At 44.5% G+C, this 24,062-nt stretch overlaps 1 long non-coding RNA gene across 1 annotated transcript; it reads left to right on the top strand.

The window, feature by feature from the left end:
- Nucleotides 1-531: 531 nt before the first annotated feature.
- Nucleotides 532-19,148, top strand: LOC125944051 (uncharacterized). Its single transcript, XR_007466084.1, has 3 exons — nt 532-612; nt 1,603-1,645; nt 18,964-19,148. It is a non-coding gene; the product is annotated as an uncharacterized LOC125944051 (long non-coding RNA).
- Nucleotides 19,149-24,062: the final 4,914 nt, after the last annotated feature.

Here is a 24,062-nt window from a genome sequence, read left to right as displayed (position 1 = left end):
AGTAGGTAGAATGCTTACGCATTCTCCTGAAACATTCAAAATTGACACCCTGTTTTCTATTTTGTAGGAAATTGGTTACATTAGGGCAGATGTGCCTGAAAGTTTATTGTCTGTGCATTATTCATGGCTTTAGCAGAAAGTTATTTGTTGCACCGCTCAAAAGTGTTAAACGAGTGTTTTACCCACAACTTTCAATGGTATCGTATCAGAACAAACTGTGACTGTGTGTTGAAACTTGCGAGAAATGTGGACCATGTGGTCCACGGTGAGTGCCTCGGTGAGTGCCTCGGTAAGTGCCACGGTGAGTATGATCGCATAGTGAACAATTGGTTTAAATGTATGGTTTGAGAACGCGCATTAGATCCTTGTTTATACACCTACTGGAATTAAAGGGTCTTGTGGGAAACAATTTGGCTGTGAGTTTGCAAGGTCGACTACGACGGTTATGTTCCTTATTGAAGGTGAAAAACACAAGGAAAACTAGGGAGAAATTTATTTTCACATGAAAAACACTCATTTCTTCTTTAAACAGGTTTCCTGTACCACATCAAGCTAAAATGAACGCCAAGGCATTCATCGCACTACTGGCTGTATACGCTCTACTGGTTGCAGGTTTGTATGAACACCACAGCGTTACAGCATTTTGTTTCACAGTTCTTATGTCTATTGTAAGCTCAGTTGATAATATAGCTTTGTAAAGAGTTAATATTTCTACATCCCCTAGTACTAATTACTGCTGCCAGCAGCAATTATATTTTTTAGGTACGTAGAATAATAGTTTGTCGAGAAACATGTCACCACATCTGAAATGGTCTTTAAGGCATCATGAGCGCACTTACGAGCTATCACTAGGCTTTTGGCCACGCAACATACAGCCATTATTACTTATGTCCGATCCTGGTGACCCTACAAGCGCGCTTCGCGTGCTAGTCTCTTGCCAGAGCAGACATAGCACTACTACTTCACCATTCTTTCACTCAAGGCATACTTTGCTTGTTTATGACTACCTGTCTTTTGCACGGCACACTCTTATGGGTATGCTACACGAAAGACGCTAATAAAACATTTGTAGAAATTATAATTCACGCTTTTTTTCATATACTCAGTCCCACGTAAGATGCACCAGAAATTTGCAGGCTACCTGCATTTTTGGGACGTGTATTAAATATTCACTTTCTTAATGTAGCTGAAAGCAATTTCTTAATTGCTCAAGTTTTCAGTGAGCGTTATGCGTAATTGACTCATAGTGCCTAATGTGGTAAAGCAATTATGGTGCTATGAGACATGCCGTAGTCTTGGTCCCTGGTGTTATTTAACGAAATTCAAACTCGAAGTGCATGTGCATTTCTTCCAATTTGGCCCCACCAAAAGAATGACCACGGTGGCCGAACCTCGCAACCTCGTGTTCAGCAGGAGACCGCCTTAGCCGCTGAGTCATCGTCATGGGTGGACATTAGGAATGTATGTAGGCCGAATGCGTGAAGGAATGCAGAAACTTAAATTTACATTCGTTTAATCGTTGCTGCCTACGACCACCTCGTTGTCTTCGTTAATGTATTTTATGTCACAAGAAAGCAATTCACATCCCTCTTCCTTGACCAGGCACGTCAGCCTGCGGCGGTGAGGGCCGCTCCGAGTCCGGAAGGTGTGGTGGAGGCGAGGGCCGCAGCGATCAAGGAGCGGCCGAGGCCCGCCAGGACCGCGATGCGATGTCAAGCGAGTCGGCTCGCTGCGGTGGCCAATCCGGTCGCTGCGATGGCTAGCGGCACCCTCGGATACGCAGCCACTTGCGCGCAAAGCCATCAGTAGTTGGGCAACCTATGGGTGCTGGTTGGAGGCACTGAATGGAATTGTTCGAAATAAACTGGCTTTGCTTGTATTCTGCTTTTGTTTGTTTAAGTAGCCAAGTGTATCCGTATTGCAGAGGAAGCTGGATAGATGTACTATATAAAATACGGACGAAGTGCGTGCGGTAATGCCATTTCATCCACAGGAACAGCTGTGGGAACATACAATTCACCAGATATGGGTGACCAGCGCTGAAACTTCGCTTGCCAACAGCAGTGCCTTAACACACAGCTTAGCAAACGGTGGAAACAGTTTTCAGAAGCACATATGCTGCTATTTTGCGTAGCAAGTTTAATTCTCACATAGATGCACACATGTTCACCTTCTTACCTAAACGGGACAATAAGAGGGAGTAGCGCTCCTTACAGCACGCATGCCATGAAGCATAGAGTTTCCTTCAAACCAGTCCGGCAAGTAAGGCAGTCCAGCCAGCATTGGAATGATGCCTCACATGGACTTGCTTAAACTTAATCTTTAGGTCTTCAAATGACATTTTGATTCAGCAAATTTGTCTGTAGGATTTTGAGACGTCGACAACCAGCACCGTCTGTCGGAGGCTGGTGATGTGAGGTCGCATCACTCAATGGGAAATGAATCTCAAAAATTGACCAAACAGCAACGCTCCTTCATACACTCAAGTATTTTTCACTCAAATAATTCTTATGTCATTCTCGCTCTATGCTCAAAGTTTGGCTTTAGTGCAGTAACTTTTCTGAGTTCAATGGCCCCTTTTGTACCATTGTAAATTCTATAGTGATTAGAAATTCATACCACAGAAATCCCTCATCAGCCCAAATCACTGAAAAGACCGGATCGGTTTGCCTCAGTCTTCCTACGTGTGAAGTTTTGAATAAATGCGCAATGTTTCTGAGATTAAAAAGGAATATTGTAAAGGATTACTGCAGTGAAGCCCCATTACTGGGATATGCGCTTTTTTATAACATCAGACGGCGCAAAACACATGAAATTAGCAGCGCTTTTATGTCAAGTAGCCTCTGTGACAGGTGAAAAGGTATCTCGAAAACAGCTCGGGGAAATTACTTCTTTCAGGTGAGATTCACTTTCTCCAAATGTTTCAATCCACCGAACCGCAAAGCGTTTGCGTGATGCAGCGAAAACAACGCACAGAATATAGCTCAGGACGTACAAGGTGAAACAAGCTTGTCGGTAAATAATGAAATACATAAAAGAGAAATTTCCACTCAGGAGGTATTCAAAAGATTCAATGACCGCTGCGAAAGTGGGAAAAGATATTTTAATGTTACTCATATTGTGGAACATAGAAAGTAGCCTCGATGTCCTAACTTCTTTGGTATGAATTATTTTTAACAAAATATTGCCTTGTGAATATCACAATTCGCAGGAATTATGCAAGTTCTGAGAGTAATCTTGTATTCTGCGATTACCAAACTGGTTTCCTTCAAACGGTAAGCCCGGAAAAAGAGATAAAGTAGAGTAACCAAAGCCAAAACAGCATCTGTAGCCACAAGCACGAAGATCAGTCAAATCCATGCACGATCTATATTTCTCATGGTAGCCGAACCATCGCAAAACTTTATGACATGAAAGCGCGGCGGGACGCATAGGCCCAAAGGAAACGTTGATAAGGATACGGAACACGGGATGATATAGCAGAAATCAGTCAGGTTTATTTTTAATTCCTACCGCCGTCATACATCAGTTAGCGCTCTTTTACAGGAGGCGAACCTGGAAACCCTGGAGGGAAGGCTATATTCAGAGAGGCTCAGACTCTTATATTTAATTCATCGGGAGCATGTAAAACTACATAAATACTCTATATTACACCTTGCAACCGGCGCCTAACTTCTTCATCACATTCATTCAGGTTAGACGAGTGTCCGCACCATACCACTTTAGTTAAGCAGTCGTTTTCCCCCGAACCATTCATGATTGGAAAGCTGTGCCTGAAAACGTTCTTCAAAGCTCAACCTTATCATGCACGTTCTCGTTAATCTATGACCCAAACGTTTCCCACGATCTCTGTCCTACTCCATATACTACGTGATATAGATCAAAAGACGTTAAGGGCACCCTTATTTTTGTGTGCATAAGCCATAGTGTAAACGTGTGCTGTATTTGCAGAATTCCTCGATATCTTCCTTGCTTCCTTTTATCCTTTTTTCAATATTGTTTCTCCTTTTCTTGCATTGTAACGAGATGACGCTTTGCTTGTTTCCACCTTCTTTTTTTGAAATTCTTTTTTGTGTTTCACATGTCATTAGCTTGTGAAACCTTTTATGTAGATCCCACTCCTGCCTAGGGCCTGTAAAAACAGGCTGGTGGTACGAAATAAATAAAAAAAGGACGCGTGTCAATTATTGGTCAAATACGTGTCATATTCATAGTCTCGTCAGCAGGCGGTGTAGGCATGATTCAGTTGCGCACACGAGATGCCGTAGCGCGTCCTGGCCAGCGCCGGTTTCCCATAGCAAGCAGTAATATACGCCTACAGTATGTGCATAAAATAACATGACAACCGAGTCAGGACAGAACTGGAACACGATAATGATGATTTTTATAGGCATCTCTGTTAAAACGAGGCGCCGACCAATAGTCAACCTAGCCTCCTTAATCTAATCAGGTTTTGCAGCATCTATCGAAGTGTAGCATTTGGCCTATCTCTCCTTACTAATTTCTTTCTTCACTAAAACCTATGTCTCTATATTGCGTATCTGCATATTCTTTCAACGACCCCGGTTCTATTAATATTCTCCCTGAGGACGGTGAAGCGCAAATCACGCTTTATTGTGTCCGCGTTCGCCGTACATTCTACTGTTACTGTAAATGCACTGAGTACGGCAATACACGAAAATGCGGACACAAGCTAAGAAGCAAGGCAAGAATACAATGACGCGTTTGTATGCCTAGTTGCCTTTTTCTTGCAGTTTGGGGTATTCCACTACGTCAATAACACATTGGCTGAAATTTGTGCGCTAATCGACACGTAGTCATAATAAATTGGCAGCTAAAAGTGTGAAAGAAAAGATATCAAATTCAATGCTAATTCATGACCCCTAACAGTACATTATTCACAGGTAGACGACGTCAGCCTCTTACGTGCCTTTTTATAGCAACACAATTAAACGATGAAGTACAATGTTGGATGAAAACTCCGGAAGCGAGGGTGGTACATGGTCAAAATAAAACCAGCATTTGCCTAAAGATGAATGAAAACAAACACATAATTGACGTTTTGTGGCCCCTACCTGGCCCTTATTCGCAAAGAAGAGGAGCGAGAGAGTTTACATGCATTAGGAGGCACAGAGTGTGCGCGTATATCTCTGAAATATTACCCCGCGTCTTGTTTATTGCGTGTGTTGCAGATTTAGTATATGTAGGCTTTAAAAACAGACTTCAAAATAGATTCAGAAGAGCTCGCGCGCGAGCTAGCTGGTACGGATCATTTATTTTACACAGCGCCAAAAAACAAGGACAAGGGAGAACACGGGATGAGCGCTGACTGCCAACATCTTTATTGAAGCCTGCACGAATATATACTATTCGAAATGTGCTGAAAGAGAGAAAAAAAGAAAGGGGAGGCGAGTCATCGTCAATTAACTCTTCCTGCTCATGCGTCAAAAAAGTGAAACTAAACAAATCTAAAAATACACATTATGGACACAGGCCAATCTGTTTAACTTCTAAGGAACTTAAGTTTCTTATCGCAAAGAGCTATAGAAGGGGCGCTTACACAAGTGGCTCGTAACTGACACAGTCAAAAGACCTCAATGATTTGCTGGGACATCTGATCGCTGTACCGTCTCCTTTGTTCTGCTTTTATATGACCAGTATGTTAATACCATAATGAGGCTTTATTTTGCTCTCATATAGTGATTACTCTCACCACCCAAACATTACTGGAGGTCTTAATGAAGAATTTTACAAGGGGACCTCCTTCTGTATTTCATTTCCGTAAAAACTTGTTGCCATATTGTAAAGCAAAAAGCTAGTGTATAGTAAGCCTAACGAATACAAGATATTGAAGCCAGAGCAAGTACTTCTTATGTTTGTTTTAAATGTATGAATCATTAAAAGGATGTAAGTGAAAGTAGGTGTGAGTCGCGCCAGATAACACTCACAGGGCTATTGTTGTACACATACACAAATACCCCATAAGTCGATAGCAGAGGATTGCCGCTGCGACAGCTTAATTGGTGCCATGCCTTCGTGGGCATATGTTATCATTGTCACGCCGTCGTCGCCGTACAATCACGTGACGTCATTCTACAGTCGTCCTTTCACTGTCATCCCTAATTCCTTGCCATGCCGTCATTGTCATTCCTTCATTATTCCGTAATCGTAATGCCATCTTCGTCATTAAATCGTCGTCATGCTGCTCTAGTCATTCCATCATCGTCAATCCTACGTCATCATCCCGATGTGGTCACACCATCGACGCCATTCAATCGTCCTTACTACTTGGTCGTCATTCCTTGGTCGTCAAACGCGGGATCCACATTTTATTGCGATAGCAATTATATGCACACTCAAAGGGAATTGCTGCAGCCGTCGTCGCCGTCGCCGTGAAGTTCCGTATGATGTCAACGGCGATGAAATCGTCGAGCGCGCTGTATGCCGTATGTGCGAGTGAAAGGGCGTGAGGGACGCGCGCTTTCACGGGGAGCGAACGCACGGCGAAGAGCAAACACGCCTTCTGCGCCGTGCTCCATGAAGGGCTGCAGAATTAAGCGTCTCTTTCCTCCTTTACAATCACCATATATATAGAGCAAAGCCGACTTATTCCGTCGCGAAAGGCCGTGGGGGGTACGGGAGGGAGGAAGGGGAGGGCATGTTTAGCTGCGGCACCAAATGCCTATTTATATAAAGACGTAGCGAGGTGAGAAAGTGATAGACTTCCGACGCTGCTCGACGAGTTTCCCGTTCTGATCTCGTCGACAACATCCGAGCCGCCCCCAGAGGTACCGGCAACAGTCACCAACGCCGCGCGCGTTTGGTGCGAACGCGGGCAAAACGCCGACGGCGTCGACAACATATCTGCGCGTTGCTGATGCTGCTGCATGTAAAAGATCATACAGCTCATAAAACTACTATCCTTACTCCGTATAGCTCTATATTAATTTGCTATTGCGATTGATGCTTCGCCTTTCGGGTGAAACTGCGACATATTTTTTCAAGCACGTGCTCTATACTTGCAAATGGTCGCTAAACAAAACAGGGCTGTTGGCAAAAACCCACGAATGTTTCGCTTAAACTGATTCCCACGGTGCCAGGAATAAGCACCATGGTATTTCGGCATTTCATTTAAACTTACCAATAACCTTCTGCTATGCTAGCTCTGATAAGATTGTCCGTTTCCTCGAGATACCCGTACGTAAAATAAAATCAGGCCCACTTATGCCCTCACTTCCCCTGGTCGAAATGTTTTCAGGAGATAATTGGGGGGGGGGGGGGGGCGGCGGAGGGTGGAGGGGGCAGAACTATAAAGCATAATATTACTCTGGGAGGGTTTTATATGCCTCCGTTCTCTTTCTTCTAACCGGACCTTGCAAGCCGCTCCATTGAAAGTTCCATTCTGGTTTATGCCATGAGGACAAGAAGTTAATACTCTGTGAGCATTGAAAGAGGGAGGTCTGAAACGCCACAAAGAACACCTGCAGGATAGCGAGGATAATTCTCGGATGATTTTATTTGCCCAATTGATTACCGAACTTAAAGTTATATGTTTTACAAGCTCCGAGATAACTGCCACTACAGATACCCGGCCGGCTAGCCCAGTGGCAGGTAGGTGTCTTTTCACCAAATCAAATGCAAATGTTGGAATTAATGAGTAGTGAAGCTTGCGTAAAGCGAAAAATAAGGGCTTCGGAGATAACGGCCATGCGTGCAGATAGGTGATGAAAGGTGTATGCCTAGAAAAGTGCCACAAGGTATCATCCATCAACTAGGAATTTTGTTCCTTTTGTGTCACAGTGGGACACACCGATTAGGGAAGCTTGGCCTAGAATAAGCAGACCCCCTGTGGCACATGTCGAGTGACTAAATCAAAGAAAGTAAACCAAAGAATTTGTTAAATGTAAATAACCTTTCTATTAATAAATCCGTGCGCTTTAGGGATGCCCCATAACTGACATTATATGTGCAGGATTTACGTAATAAGTAATTTTTTTGTTGCGCAGAACAAAGCTGGAAATGCGTGCACAGCATACAAGGTTGATGTGAGCGACTGCGCACATACCTTCATATAACCTTCATACAAAAATAGTTCTCCACAAGGCAATCGCCAGGGTCAGGTAAGTCCTAGAGGATTAGCAAATAAAGCTTAGTTTTATTAGGCGCTTGCATAGTCAACGCAAGTCGAGCTTTTGAGGTCCTTTCTCCATCTCCCTGACACTTTATGGTTAGCAATGGCAGAGAAAAAGATCGCGAAAAGTCGGCGTCTTTGGCAGGCGACACGCAACTCTTCGTTACAGTCCAGGCGGGGTTTAAGAGAAAAGAGCCCGACATGTTGAGAAAGGTGCACTCGTGGCTGTAGCTGCGAATGACTGTAGACTGTAGAGTGCACTTTTAGTATTTTAAGCGGAAGCGTGCAAAGTCGGCTGCAAGTTGTTTCGTTGTCCCCTCTTTCGGCTCCTCCGCTCCTTTGTGGTTTCAGAGAGACAACCAGCCCAAGGATCTTTATCTGAAAATAAACCCGGCGTTCACCCTACCACCCCCCCCCCCTTCTTTGTTGTCTGTCAGGCGATATCACCCCTTTAACTCCATCGTGTGATAAAAAAGAAACGGTTTTGATCAGAATGACGTCATAGTGATATACAAAAGCGTTTAGGACGCAGTTCTTCTAAACGGATCAGACGAACACAAGTCACGGCACAGTTACCACACCACAACACATGTTTCTGCATCCTATGTGTGTTCCACCAGCTGTCAAAAAGATTGCGCAACATTGCATCCAGGAAAGGACCTTAAAGGCTTACAATCACTGTTCTAATGACTTTTAAAAGACTTGCACATGTACAATATTCAGCGCTGCTTCTACCATTGAAACGTTTCTTGACTTCAAATTCGTAAGGCACGAATTTAAGCTTCTCTCATAAGAGTTTAGCAGCTTCCCTGGCATATTTCCCGTTTTTCGTGCTTGTTTCAGTAGATGCTCCTCTGTAAGCAGCAAAGCTTAGCTGTTAATTATTCATAGCTTGTTGGTAGTGTCAGAGCAAACTGATTAAACCGGTTGGTTGCTGTATCTGGATTGATAAAAAATCAAAGCCCCTTTCTTAAAGCAAGTTCGTTGAACGGAAAGCTTTCGCCCATGCAAACTGAATCAAAGTCAAAGTCTAAAGCAAACGACCACGCAACGAACCCAAGAAATGCTGAGCGATTTGATGCTACATATGTGATTTATTGCTTGTTCAGGATTGTATTTTTTGAACGTTGAAGCTGAATGAAGACACATTTCGTTAAGTTGCATAGCCTTTATTTTAGATCATGTAGCCGTTGATTACACGCACACATTCACACTTCCACGGACTGCATGCCGTTGCCGATACACGCGATCAACCTTACGGGCACGATCACGTTCGCACTTACGTTCGCGTACAGCCGCCTCCTCTTCTGCCGTGCGCTGCACCCGCGGCCTACCATGGTGACGGCCGGGAATGCATTGCGTGACGCGCGTAATTCAATGGAGATGTGCACACTTCGTCTGGGTAACGTGGCGCTGCAGTTCCCATTGTTCTTATCGGTACAACTGCGACTGTAAACTGTGGTATTCTACGATTCTGTCCGAAGATGCGCAGATTGTTCTATTGTGTGCACAGATGCGCAGATAGTTGTTCTATTGTGTAAGCTGGCTTTCCTACAGTGCGTTTTCGGCGCTCATGTACGAATGAGTGACACATAGAAAGGTTCACTTAAAATGACGCTCTTGAGCGCCCAGAAAAACTCCGTAAATTCATGGCTTGCACAATGTGGATGCTGCCTTTCAGACATCACAAGTGAACGCATCGTCGGTTTTCTCACCATGAAAACAGGCTACAAACATTCAATGCATAAAACAGGTCGTGGTTCTAAATATTTTACAATCCCTATTTCGGCCCCTATTGTGCCTACATTAGGAATTATAGGCGCTTGTGCTAGGCCTCTGTGCCGTTTCACTGCAGAGTACTACCTGAGGCATATACCCTGATTTTTGTTTGTCGAAAACGTGGTGTTATAATAATTTGTGATCACTCAGCACACCGTTATGAGTGGAAATTAAAATGCCCCAAGAACCATAAGCTATTTTCGACGCCACATGTTGATAAAAACTTAAGGGAAAGCCTCATGAGTTGCCGAAAGATACGTTGGAATGTCTTGCATTAACTTTGCCTGCCATGTCTTTTTTATTCAAGTAAACGAAATATTTTTCCTTTTCAGTAATAACATTTCGACACGAAAGATTAACAAATCTTTGATGATTTGCTTACAGAAGCTGTAGATCTGGTGAAGACGCACATCGTATCCTTGACCACTATTTATTTTCACCATCTAGACTTCTTTATTGGCCCATAAATGTGGACAAGCACCAGTTTTTGCTTTTCACCTCCGTCGCAACGTGCTCGTCATGACTGGGAATTCAACTCAGCGACTGTTCAGCCGAGGGACGTCATAACCACTAAGACAACACTGCAGGTACTGAAACCAGTAAGACAAGAACGCCAAAACAAGGGACTTCAGATAGGTTAATTAATGACGGTTGCTACTTCGCTGCTTCTTCTCATGTTGTACTTGCCAAAGCGAAGTTGTGCTACGTACCATCATCACTTCTTTTCCCAATATTCGTGCAGTCCGAATAGCGCTGAACGACAAAGCGTTGTTGCTTTGTGGCTTGAGCGTTATGTTGCTGAGCGTGAGGTCGCTGGACCAAATCCCGGCGGTGGCGGCCACATTTTGATGGGAGCTAAATGCAAAAATAACTGTGTGCCATGCATTGGGTGCTCGGAAAAGAATGCCAGGTAGCCGAAATTAATGCCGAGCTCCCATTAAGGCGTGCTTCATAATCAGATCATGGCTGTGGCATGTCAAAACCCTAGACTTTAATAAAAAAGTTATTACTGTTGAACGCGGCTTGCGATGCTATTGCCTCCCTTGCTACTCGTACCATTTCGTGTTCTTGTTTCTTAATGGCAAAGTTTTCATGCTCACTTAAATGACATTGTGATGGTTTATGCATCCATCTACGGATGCTAACAAATGGGGCAGAAACTTGGAAGTTAACAAACAAGCTCGAGAACAAGTTAAGGACCGCACAAAGAGCAATGGAACGAAAAACGTTAGGCCTAACGTTAAGAGACAGGAAGAGAGCGGTGTGGAACAGAGAGCAAACGGGGATAACCGATATTCTAGCTGACTTGCTGAGAAATGGAGCTTAGAAATGGAGCTGGGCAGGCCATATAATGCGTAGGGTAGATAAGCGGTGGACCATTAGAGTTACAGAATGGGTGCAAAGAGAAAGGAAGTGCGGTTGAGGACGGCAGAAAACTATGTGGGGTGATGAAGTTAAGAAATTTGAAAGCGCAAGTTGGAATCAGCTAGCGCAAGACAGGGGTAATTGGAATTCGCAGGGAGAGGCCTTCATCCTGCAGTGGACATAAATATAGGCTGACGATGAATGATGCATAAATAGAGTCCGTATCTAGCGGTAAACTGCAGTGAGACATGCTGGTAAACTGCGGGAAGCAAGAAGTTACACTCAGGAAGCAGCGTTGGGGGGGGGGGGGGGGGATGTCTGTTTCATTTACGCGGCGAGGAACGTCAAACGTACTGGAACTGCAAAAAAAAATATGTGACAGCGGGCTACTTGGTATTGCATCACGTAGTGGACACAGCGCGAGAAATGTAGACTGAGGCAAACAGACAGCACAATGGAAGCGTTAGAGTTGTCTTCTCTGGAACGCATGCGTTCACCCTGACAGCATAGGAAACGTAATTTTTCAATCACGTTTTCTGTGGTTTTCTTCAAACGCTGCACCTGCTGCTCAACCGACATCTCTGATTCTGTTGTAAATTAAATTGCTACAGCGCGACCCATGGCCGCTGGTCCAGCTTGATATTTTCTTGTATCATAAAACGTTTTTTACAACAATTACCGCGTTTGATTTCAATCAGAGTCACCTTTGAAGCACATTGCCTAATTCAAAGGTGTATTGCTAAGAGATATAACTCTTGTAAGCGTGCTCAGCAACACAGGCTCCTCAAATAGAGCCTAGAAGTCAACTGATTTACTTTTAGTTCGAATGTGTGCGTCATTTGCCGCGGAGAGTCAATGTCTGCCAGAAAATGTATCATCTGCGGCTTTGTTAATGGCAGTGCAAAACAACCTTCACTGCGATCTAAATTCATGAGGACAGCAAAAATAATGCCCTAACTTCCGCTGACTGCGCGATATGCCGACTTTTTGGACAGTCCGTAAATTTTATTGCTGTGCAATATTAATCGCGCCCTCGTTTCACACCTGGTGGAGCATTATTTCATGGCTTACGAGAAGTAATAATTCAACCCCATGCAATTTTCGCTCACGGGAAGAAATTAATTTTCCCACATCACTCCGCTGCTAGTGATGCTGATAACGTAGTAAAAATCAACGGAAATTATTCTCTTGCGTGTTCCAGTTACATTTATTTCTGATGCATTGAATGAAACGACATCAGATTGGAGATGCCTTTACATATGTGCCCACGAAGCAGAATTATTGCACTGATTGAAAAAATTCAAGTACTGCACACTAAACCATGGCGCTTTGGTCTTAATTAACATATCAAATCCACGATAAAATTGGCTGGTTGATTGAAAATAAGTATTTGGCTGTTAAAAAGCACGCTACTCGGGCTTTACTTTTTTATTCCGTGCTGAATAATTTACCTGCCTTTATTGGCCAACACAAAAATAAATCAGGCGCCTGTGAAGCACTTTCGGACATTTAGTCTCATAGGTGAGAGCAACTTGGCTATTGCTCCTGCCAGCGGACCTCTTTCTAAAAAATTGGCCGGCTTTCAAATAGTGCTCACGCTGTCTCCTGCGCCCTTCGGTTATGTATACGACAAATACTTGAATTAAACACCCACTGCATAAACGCCTTTTGCATTAGATCTACACAATGTATTGCACACCGGCTTAAGGCATTGCACGTAAGATAATCATTAGATTAAATAAGGAATTGTGATAGCCAATGCTCACCAACACAATCGAAAGTTATGTTGGAAAGATCGCTGGTGCCTAAATTTAGCACAAGCCGACGGCGGACCTACAATACAATAGCTGAAGACGCTGTTGCTCTTCGCTGAAAACGTTTGTATATTCTCGTCGTAACCGGACTAATCTTAGCCCATTGACGATTAATCTGCAGACCTCTCGGATGCTTCTCTTGCACTGTACCGAACCGTCTTTAGTGAGAAAACCGCCGTGGTGGCCTAGTGGCTAGGGTGCTGTTGTGATATGCACAAGGTCGCCGGATCAAATCAAGGCCACGCCAGCCGCATTTAGGTGGAGAAATGCAAAAACTCCAGGTGTTCAAAAATAATAAACTCGCTCACTACGGCTTGCCTGATAGTCAGATGGCGGTTTTCGCATGTAAAACCGCCGATGCTTTTTTTTTTCTTTTGATGAAATTGTATCCGCTGAAATAAAATGAGTCCCGTTGAGAAGTCTTCTGAAGTCGAGCGATGCCTCTTGCCTTCGACAAGGCGCAACCGCTGGCCTTCTGATGTCAAGCTACGGATGTCAAGTTACCTTGCTACGAAAGAACAGCGAAGGGGAGGCTCTTCATGAGCTTAATGCTTAATTATTGCAGTTTAGTATGGGCAACCCCAACACGAACTAACATAAATAAAATAGTTACATTCCAAAGGCGCTTCTTCGGCACATTGCTAATATCGAACCCCGATCAACAACAAAAAATTGTCACAAACATACCAAATCGTATGGGTAGATCGATACTACGAATATCGTCTTTTACAAATATTTTATTTTGCAAGGAAAGAATGTAGAGATTTTCTTACATCGCTAGCGACCTTGCAACACCATGACATACATGTGCATCTCAGAAACCCTGAACCTTGGCTTGAACCGCGCTTTCGCACCTAATTTAAATTACAGTCTATTGAACACAATTTGCCAAAAATTCTAAATAATCATGTTCATGCTACTAATTTCTCTCGTAAAGATTTGAAGATGTATTTCGTTACCATGTAAACATACATATTCATGTATATCGATGCATATAAAATGACCATGTTATTTGTCTTTTTGTTTTATTTGTACAAAAATGTCTGTTGCGGAATCTTACATATCCTGTCATAGGCATGTATCTGAGTTGTAAATTTGTTTAGTTTATGTTTATGTTTAGTAAACTTCTGCTTTAGTTCTGTAGCAAAAAAATGTTACTGTTATCGCTCTGCCATGTACTACGCCTCCTGGGTCCAGTCAAGCTGCTAACAGCAGCTTTTAGCCCCGGAGGACGTTTCTAGTCTGTACTAGAAGAATAATACACTTGAACTCCAATTTACAACTGTCCTGTTATCGGCCCTTGGTGAAACATGGTGGCAAGGAGTGCCCTGGAGCAAACGACCAAAAGACAAACCAAGTTAGGGGGGCTCTTCGATGCCTAAAGACATAAGGCAAATGAGACACACCAAGTCTGAGCAGTAGAAAGAAAGCTTTTTCTACTTCTAGGTGCTATACCGGCACATGTCCACGCTATTGCCCTTACGGATCAGAGGCAACCGAAATGTTTGAACAGCCGCACGGTATCTCGACAAAGTAAAAGGAATGTGGGCAACGCTATAGGGATGACTCGGACCTGCTGGCCACTTCGGTGCTATCTATGGCGTCTGCAGACGGGTGAAAAATAAATACTAGGGTACTTCAATAAACAATGAGACTGATGATCTGAAATCTTTATTTCCGGAAATTATCCATCGTCACTTTCATATTCTCTAGTAAGTGCAATGGTAGCGCTCTACCGTTTCTACAAAGCCTAGATAACATGATTGAAGCTACCTTTTGACGTGTAGTTCAAGCTCACCTCCAATGTCCTAACTACACCTTTTCCTATGACAAACCAACGCCATTTTTACCGTGAGGTACATAAACACGTCCGAGAGTGCCGCATACACACTGTAGAACGAATAGACGATCGTTAGTGATGCTTCCGAGAGCAGTAAAAAAATTAACCGATGTTTACGTCACTCCCTAATTCAAAATTTTAGCGCAGCTGTATACGTGTTTTCATATCGCGATATAATGGCTGGCGCGGACATTCTGCCTCGTGCGGCACGTTGTAAGCGGAGCGAAGTGTTGCGCGACTGCCTCGCTATTCTGGATATCGCGAGAGCCAGCGCGTGGGTGACGCGTGGCGCGATTCGCAGCAGCCGCCGCCGACAAATATACCAGAAAATGCCCGCTACTCTGGCGCCATCTCGTAGATATCATCGCCGCACTACGCTTTTCCTTTCACGCTTTCGCCATACCCTCCTCCGGTTTCCGCCTCATGGTTCCACTGCACTCTCCTCTCCGCTTTCCTCCTGGCGTCTTTCATCCCTCACTGCGATACGCGTCCGCTTTCATCCTTTCGCTGTGCTTGTTCGCTCGGTTACGCCGCCGCCGCCCGCCGCAGGAACCGGCGCAAAAGAGCTGCGCTATAAGAAGGACATTGCTTTGAAATAGAACAAGACACGGAACAAGACGTAGCTAACACATTGGAGGCGTTCTTGAGAAAGTTGTCAAAAGATGGCTTCAAGACTAATCTCTGTAGCAAAACTTCGCAACAATAGCACAGCCGATGCTAGAGCCACAGCTTGCAACAGGGCAATGGTACGTGCATATGAATGTACAGAGCAATGTTGTGGATACAGAATAAGCGACTTTCGCTTGTTATCAATTCACAAATTATTGAGACACAAATTTCTTAGGGCCCGCAGAAAGGGTTTTAGTATGCGAAGCCTGCGAAATGAAATCGTTCTTCACGGAACAATCCGCTGGCCGGAACATTGTATGTACGCGACATATTTAGTACAATATTCAGAAAAGATTCTAGGGCACTTCCTGCCCATATACAAGTAAAAAAAAACAGAAACCCTGCAGAGTTCAATTGCACAAACCTTCAAATGTTGCACCACATGGTTTCTCGTTTCCACTCCCTCTCCCTCTAAAAAAAGTGAGTATACTGACGCCTCGCGCAACTCGACGTGGCGTTTCTTCGCATTGGGCGCTCTCTATTGGCCAGCCCCTCTCTTCGCTTACCTGGCGTGCGACGCATATGTTGAGGCTCTGCAGCCAATGGTAAAGCAGGAAGCATATTGTTTGTTTATGCCATTTGTATGTTATCCAAACGGCGCTCTGTTATTGGGTAATTCATCCTGGGCAATTCTTCGTTGTCTATTCTTTCATTTCCTCTTTTCCTGAACAGCTCGTATAAAAGAAGTTCGCGTGGCAGCGTTGATCCAGATTTCGACAACGACTTCACCACACGCGGTGAGTGCTTGCTTCATTTCTCACGTAAAATGAGCGTTGGGTTTGTTTGCCGATTCAGTGATTCTTGTGTTCTTGAAAAAGTTTGTAAATACGTGAAGCAGCAAAATGTTGTATTAGCAGGGCCACTTCTCTTCAGGGCCTACGAGGAGCTGTATTTTGTAATGGCGCCGAGCATTTCACTGTGTTTTTCCAGAGAAATTGTTCGTGTGACTACTCGAAAACATTATATGCATGTTTTCAGGTGTCCTGGGAGAAGTAAATGATACATCGAGTTCAAATTTGGGTGGGATTCGGGGTAATCTTAGGGGTGATGTGCGGGCTAATAATAAAGTGTTTTGTAAATTAGGGGCTAAATTAGTATTGATGAACCCTCATTTTCTTACTGTATCGGGGCATTACCAGGAACGCCTATAAATCTGCCCCTCTGTACTGGTAAAGCTATAGTACAATAATTAGTACAACTACTATATCTACAACGTGTATGATCTCTTTGATTTGTATTCGCCAAACTAAACCTGGGACCGAAACAGAGTTTGCATATTCATGGTGGACAATTAAAGTGTTTGTAGGAAATTGCTTTTACAAGCTCATTTTAAAGATTGTTAGAAGCTTTTACAAGCGATGTTTCCTAGTGCCCTCCTATAAGCGTATAAGCTCCACCTTCTCGTTTCGTTGCAAGGAGGGCAGGTTACGGTTGATGTTTGGCCAAAGATTGACGGGTAATTCTTGAATACTTCTTTACCGTTGGTTTCAGGTTTATGCGTGCGTGTGGTAGATCTCACCAGAGTTTTCGATGTGCTAAATGTAACATTGTTCATAATTGGTCAAAGTAGCGAACAGGGTTGCCTGAAGTTTATTGTGTGCTAATGGAACAATTCATAATGAATTACTTATTGAAGTGCTAGAAACGGTTATCAGGCCGTAATGAGCCACTTTTCATATTCCCCGCAAGCACCAAAATCTGGCACCACATAAAAAATTGCAGGGAATGGGGCCTTCTATCTGTCATGCGGTCATAAAATCAAATTGTGGTGGAAACGTTAGGTCTTTGGAGGGAAAGACTTCTTCAAGCTCTCCGAATTGTTAACAGGCGTGTAAAGAATCACGTAGAATGTTGCCCATTGTACTGAAATATTCAAATGTGGCACCAGTGTTCCTATTTTGTAGGAAATAGTTTCATTGCAGCTGATGTGCCTCAAAGTTTAATATCTATGCAATATTCATGGCTTTAACAGCAAATTAGTTGTTGCACCGCTCGAAAGTGTTTATTGAGCGTTAGATACACATGTTTCAAAGATATCCGACCAGAAGAAAATGTGACTCCGAGTTGAAACTTGCAGAAAATGTAGACCATGGTATTGGTCACATGCTGGCCAGAAGTTTAGAACGTGTGGTTTAAGAACCGGCACAACACGTTATTCAAAACAACTAGAATTAAACAGGTTTCAAGTAAACATGTGACTGTGATTTTAATGTCAAATACGACTGTTGTCTTCATTGTCGAAATTTAAAAACAGTCAAAACTAAAGGTAAATTATTTTTCACTTGATAAAAACTGATTTATTTTTTTCGCAGGTGTCCTCTACCACATCAAGCTAAAATGAACGCCAAGGCAATCCTTGCAGTACTGGCTGTATGCGCTATACTTGTTGCAGGTTTGTGTGCATAGCACTGCGTCACATTATTTGCGTTCACAGTTCTATCTATTGCAAGTCGAACTAATAATATAACTTTATAAAGGGGGAGTATATTTGTATGCCTTAGTTCTTATTACTGCTGCCTGCAGCAATAAAGTTGTCTATTGACGCAGCATAATATTACATTGATAAATGTGTCACCACATCGAAAATGGTCTTTTCGTCTCCCTGACCTAAGTTACGACGTATGACTAGGCTTTTGACTAGGTCATGCCACATACAGCCATCCTCACTTATCACATCCGATCGTGGTGACCCTGCAGGCGGTCTTCGCTTGGTAGTCGATTGCCAGGCCAGATGTCGCGCTACTACTGCACCATTATTTCACTAAAGGCCATACTTGGCTTGTTTATGACTACCTGTCTTTAGCACGGCCCACTCGCATGGTCATGCTACAGGAAAGAAATCATAAAATATTTGTAGAAGTTCAATTTCAGGCTTTTTTCCATATACTCCCTTCCACATCTTTGAAATAGACAATTTTTATAATGCAGCCTTGCAATTGCTTAATTTTTCAGTGAACATTAGGCGTCGTTGATTTACAATGCTGCTGGTATGAGACAATCCATAGTCGAAGACTCCGGTGTTCTTTACCGAGTTCCAAACCCAAAGTACACGTGAATTTCCATTACGCCCGAACTAAAACACGACCGCGGTGGCCGAGAATTAAACCTGCAACCTCCTGTTCAGCAGGAGACCGCCATAACCCCATTGCCATCATTGCGGGTAAACACTGGACATGCACGTGGGGCGAATGCATGAATGAATGCACGAAAACGCCGACGTAATTTTACACCCTTTTTTCTTTAAGGCCTCCAACGACCGAATTGTTTTCCTAAAGAATAATATGCCGCAAGAAAGAAATTTATATCTATCTTCCTCAACCAGGCACCTCAGCCTGCGGTGGTGAGGGCCGCTCCGAGTCCGGAAGGTGCGGTGGCGGCGAGGGCCGCAGCGATCAAGGAGCGGCCGAGGCCCGCCAGGACAGCGGTGCAATGTCCAGCGAGTCGGCTCGATGCGGTGACCATTCTGGTCGCTGCGATGGCTAGCGGCACCCTCGGATGCGCAGCCACTCCCGCGCAAAACCAGCAGTATATGGCCAAGTTATGCGTGGTGGTTGGAGTCACTGAATCGAAATGTTTCGAAATAAATTGGCTTTGCTTGTATTCTGGTGTTGTTTCTTTAAATAGCCCTCTGTATCCTAAGTGCAAAGGAAGCTGTAGAAATGTACTATTTAAAACACGGACGAAATGCTTATACTCATCCCTTTTTATCCCCAGAAGAAGCTGTGATAAAATTCAGTACAGCTGACCATAGTCGGGTAACCAGCTCAGAAACTTCGCTTGTCAACAACAGCGCCATAACACACAGCCTAGCGATCGGTGGAAAGAGTTTTCAGAAGCATATGCTGCCATTTCGCGTCAGCAAATTTACTGCTAGCTCATCTTGAGGCACAAATGTCCAGTGTCTCACCTAAACGGTTGCTGACATGAAAGACTGTAGAGACGCACGCTCTCTTTCTTAGGCCTATGACAATGAACCATAGAGTTCCCAATAAACCGTCCTGCATGTAAGGCGGTTCAGCCGGCATTAGAATGATGCTACTACACGGACTTGCTTAAAGGGGCCCAGAACCACTTTTTATCGAAGTGGAGAAATGCATTTGAAATGAAAATAGGCTATTTCATAAATATTTTGCCACAAAAAGTACTTTATGCGTTCGGTAGAAGCGCAGTTATTGGCAATCAAACACGGCTTTCGCTGTGCTTCCGCTCTTCCTTTTACGGCCGAGCGGGGCGAGCTCACAAGGCTCCGCCTTGTAAATGTCATAGTGGCGCGCAGTTCAAATTTGATTTTGGATGTTAACGTAGACGCCACTACTTCCGATTATGACGCCTACGACTCGAACCGCACTGCGCTTAGACAGTGGACTCATGGCGGCCCCGCGTGTTGGGCACGCTATGTACGCCCCATAGCAACCCGCAGCTGCATGCAACCGTAGTGCGTATGCGCAGCGTCTGCTTTATGCACGACAGGACTTCAGTACATGGTCGCGCTCAAATGCTCCAGTCTGACCATGCTAAGTGAAGCGGACCGGCTTTGTCCTTCCCAAGCTTGACCGACAGTTAGTAGCCACATCCAACATGCGTGTTTTTGAAGCGTGTTTTGAAGGTCCAGTTCTTCGAACCTACGAAAAGTGCACCTCATCCGTTCCAAGAAGTCAAGCGGCAGCAAGGGAGGCCAGTATTTTGGCCCTTGGACCATTCTTCACGGAAATACTACCAAGGGATTGCTACCCCCCCAAGTGAGCCAGTGTAAGCCTACCGACGAGCAGCGAGCGGCGGCAACCGCGACGCCGGCTGCGACTCCGCCACCGCCGCGACGCCGACACAGATGGCGTCTCAAACTCCTGCGCGTTGCGTGAAAAGCGGCTCAGTGTGGAGAGCCTAGACCAGCCATGATTCCAACACCGAAGAGCGCATGGATATCACGGACATCCGACCGCACCAGACGATGACCACCAAAGCAGGGATAAGCCCACTACCGTCCTCCATCAACAACGGTGAGAATACGACCGACAAACGCATGGAAGACGCCCAATAGGTATGTACCCAAGGAGGCTGCCTTGCATGGACCATGGTTGTGTCCATCAGGGAAAGAAAAATTCAACGGAGAGAACGTGCCCAGGAGCACCGGAAGAACGACTCTCCGAAGAACGCAGACAATCCAAGATTTCGCCCGAGCACGCAACGGGAAGAAACTAGCACCTTTACAAAAGAATGATTTCAAGGTCATTGTGAGACCGCATCAAGGACTCCCGCTTCGAGCAAATACAACTCCTGTGATGGCCCGTGCTATAGGCTTGCGATGAAAAGATCCAAAGTGAGCAGTTTCTGCTACGTATCAATCCTGGATCGAACATTGTAATTGTTTCAACCCCAGTAAAGGAAGTCGCCAACACATTGCGCCAGAATACATCACTCAAGATAAATGGAAAACCCCATGCGATGAAAGCGTATGTAGCTTAGGGGGACGGAGCAGTTCGGGAGGTAATCCATGGACTCACCCCACATACGCCCTCAGACGTCCTTAAATCGAAAATCAGAGTGCGCACGCTAAATGTAGAAGTCGCTCACGCACGAATGCTGGGGGACACCAAGAGTGCCGTCATTGTATTCTTCGAAACCTAGTACCAAGATATGTGTACTACGAAGGAGGCGAAATGGCCTGCTATCAGTATCGAAACACATGCAAGTCTGCAAAACATGTCAGAGGGTGGGTCACAGAATTGATGTGTGCCCACAACCGGAACTGTCTGTGTGTAGGATTTGTGGAACGAAAGATCCTGCAGACGGACAAGAATGTAACCGGAAGTGTGCCTCATGAGTGAAACCCATCTAACGGGGGACCGAAGCTGCAAAAAGCGTCTAAAACAGGTTCGCCGACCAGAACCGTCGTCAGGGCGCCAAGCACGAAAGCCATCAAAAGAACGTAGACTCAAGCGTAAACGCAGGTGGCTCTAGTCGGAGGAAGAAGAGCGAGGGTATACCATGGAAGGATCTATTCCCTTCGATCAGGAAAATTTCCTGGAAGTACACCGTCAAGAAACCAGGCGGGGAGCAGAGAAGTCCAAGCTCAGTCCAGGGAAACACCCTCAGTCTAGGAAAACACTGGCCAACCACAAATGGTGGCACCAAAGTAAGCTGGGCTCATGTTGCAGCTCCCACTGCCCAACATCATAACAATGACAAATAGGTAGTCGATCAGAAACTCATAGAAGAAAATAGATCACTAAAAACCAGTCTGGCAGAATTGAAGAAAGAGATGGCTGCCCTTAAGCAAACAATACACGACCTCGCAAACAAAACCAAAGAAGCGTCTACAACACAGGTTACTAAACCCCCACCAACACCAGAGGAGCCCATGGGCAAGCAGCTGGAAACAATCACACATCAAGTACAAATAATGTTCGCTCAATTACATGCTCTTAAGAAACACATAGACGACTCCCTAAGTTCCATCAAAACGCACTAATGATAGCCCAGGAGCTCCTACCCGTCGTCCTAAAGTGATAGAGACAACGGATAGCGATAGTGCCGTTCATGGCTAACTCGACGCACAGAAACACTGAAAACCTTGAGGTATGGCAGTGGAATCGCCGCACGTTACGTAACAAACATGCTGCCATTGCACAATATATACAGTCAGCGCCAGTCCTACCCGACATTATATGCCTACAAGAAATCGGGCAAATCACACAAAAACTAAAAGGATACGAGACATATTCCAATCCTGATTATCCTAGGGTGAAAAGGTGATTATCCTTTGCGAGAAAAGACCTGGCCCTCAGCATCACGTATACGCCACAGCACGACACACAGCATCAAATACTAACGGTGTGGCCATGCAAAGGCAATAAATCGTAAATATATACAGTCCTCCTCGAGAGCGAGCACCATGCTTCGATATTCTACAAATTTATGGAATATCAGACATGGAGCGAAAAGACAAGCTGCTAGTGGTTGGTGACTTCAATGCACCACTCTCCGCCTGGGGTTACAACAAAGACTCAGTAAAGGGAAAATCACTAGTCGAGACAACAGATCGATGTGGGTTAGAACTGATCACAATACCGGGGTGTGACACACGTTTAGGCAATAGTGTAGCTGCGGATACAAGCGCAGATCTAGCTTTCTCGAGCCATCCAAGGGAGACCCGGTGGACAAATTTGGAGGAACATTTGGGCAGTGACCATAACATTGTCTCGATAGGTCTAAATTCCCCAAAAATCCGTCACTCCCTGGGGAGGGCTTGTATTACAGTCTGGACTGTATATCGAGATAAACAAGAGCAGCTCATTTGCACAGAAGATATTGAAACCTGGGTGGAACAAATGCGAGAAACACACGGAAGAGCAACGAAGGAGATCGCTACAACATCGGATGTAACAGCGGTAGGCGGCCGCCTTTTACATTTATGGGAAGCACGCAGAAGCCTGACGAGACGATGGAAAAGACAAAGATTAAATAGAAAGCTAAAAATACGCATAGCACCACTAACACAGGAAGCTAATGCTTATGCACAGCCACTAGAAAACAATAAGTGGCACCAATTTTGTTAATCTCTACAAGGAACCCTACACACAAAAAAGACATCGGCCATTTTGAGAATCATGATAGATTCTGTAAATACAAAAACAGCGACAAACCGAGCTCTTCGATTACTTGAATGCGAATTTCAAGACGCTGACACGCATCTCCTACACACCATAGAAGACATATATATAGGAGCAAATTACACGCAAAATCATGATACTCCCACATATTCAGGAGGGAACAATGAGGAGCTAGATGCCTCTGTATCGGTGGCAGAGGTTTTCGCGGCAGCGCAAACTTTCAAGAAATATACGGCGCCCAGACCGGGCAAAATAACAAACGCCATGATTCGCAATCTTAGCCTCAATGCATTGACAGGGCTAACAGATCTCTTTAACAAACATGTATGGACTGAAGGAGGTCAAATCCCACAGGCATTGAGGCATGCACAGGTAATTTTAATACCGAAACCAGGGAAACCAGGGGACATAACAAACGTCCGACCCATATCCCTTACCTCATGTCTGGGTAAGCTTTTTGAACACGTTATAAAGATGAGACTCACTAGGTACATACAAAACAGCAACCTTTTCCCGGAAACTATGTTCGGCTTTAGGCAGCATATGTCGGTACAAGACGTGTTTCTCCTACTGAAAGAAGAAGTAATAAACCCAGAGAGAGGAAATGCAGACATATTCATAATGGCATTAGATAGCCAAAAAAGCTTCCGATACCATCTCACACGAGAGCATTTTAACGGAACTATCGAACATGCACTGCGGACAGCGGACTTATAAATACATAAAATCCTTTCTAGACAACCGCACAGCCACTATAGGGCTAGGATTCACCCGCTCAGACGTTCTACAGACCCCCAAAAGGGAACGCTGCAAGGTTCAATTCTTTCACCGCTTCTCTTCAATATAGGGATGAA

Source organism: Dermacentor silvarum, chromosome 3, assembly GCF_013339745.2.
Source record: "Dermacentor silvarum isolate Dsil-2018 chromosome 3, BIME_Dsil_1.4, whole genome shotgun sequence".
Lineage (NCBI taxonomy): Eukaryota > Metazoa > Arthropoda > Arachnida > Ixodida > Ixodidae > Dermacentor > Dermacentor silvarum.
This window is presented reverse-complemented; position numbering and strand designations above follow the sequence as displayed.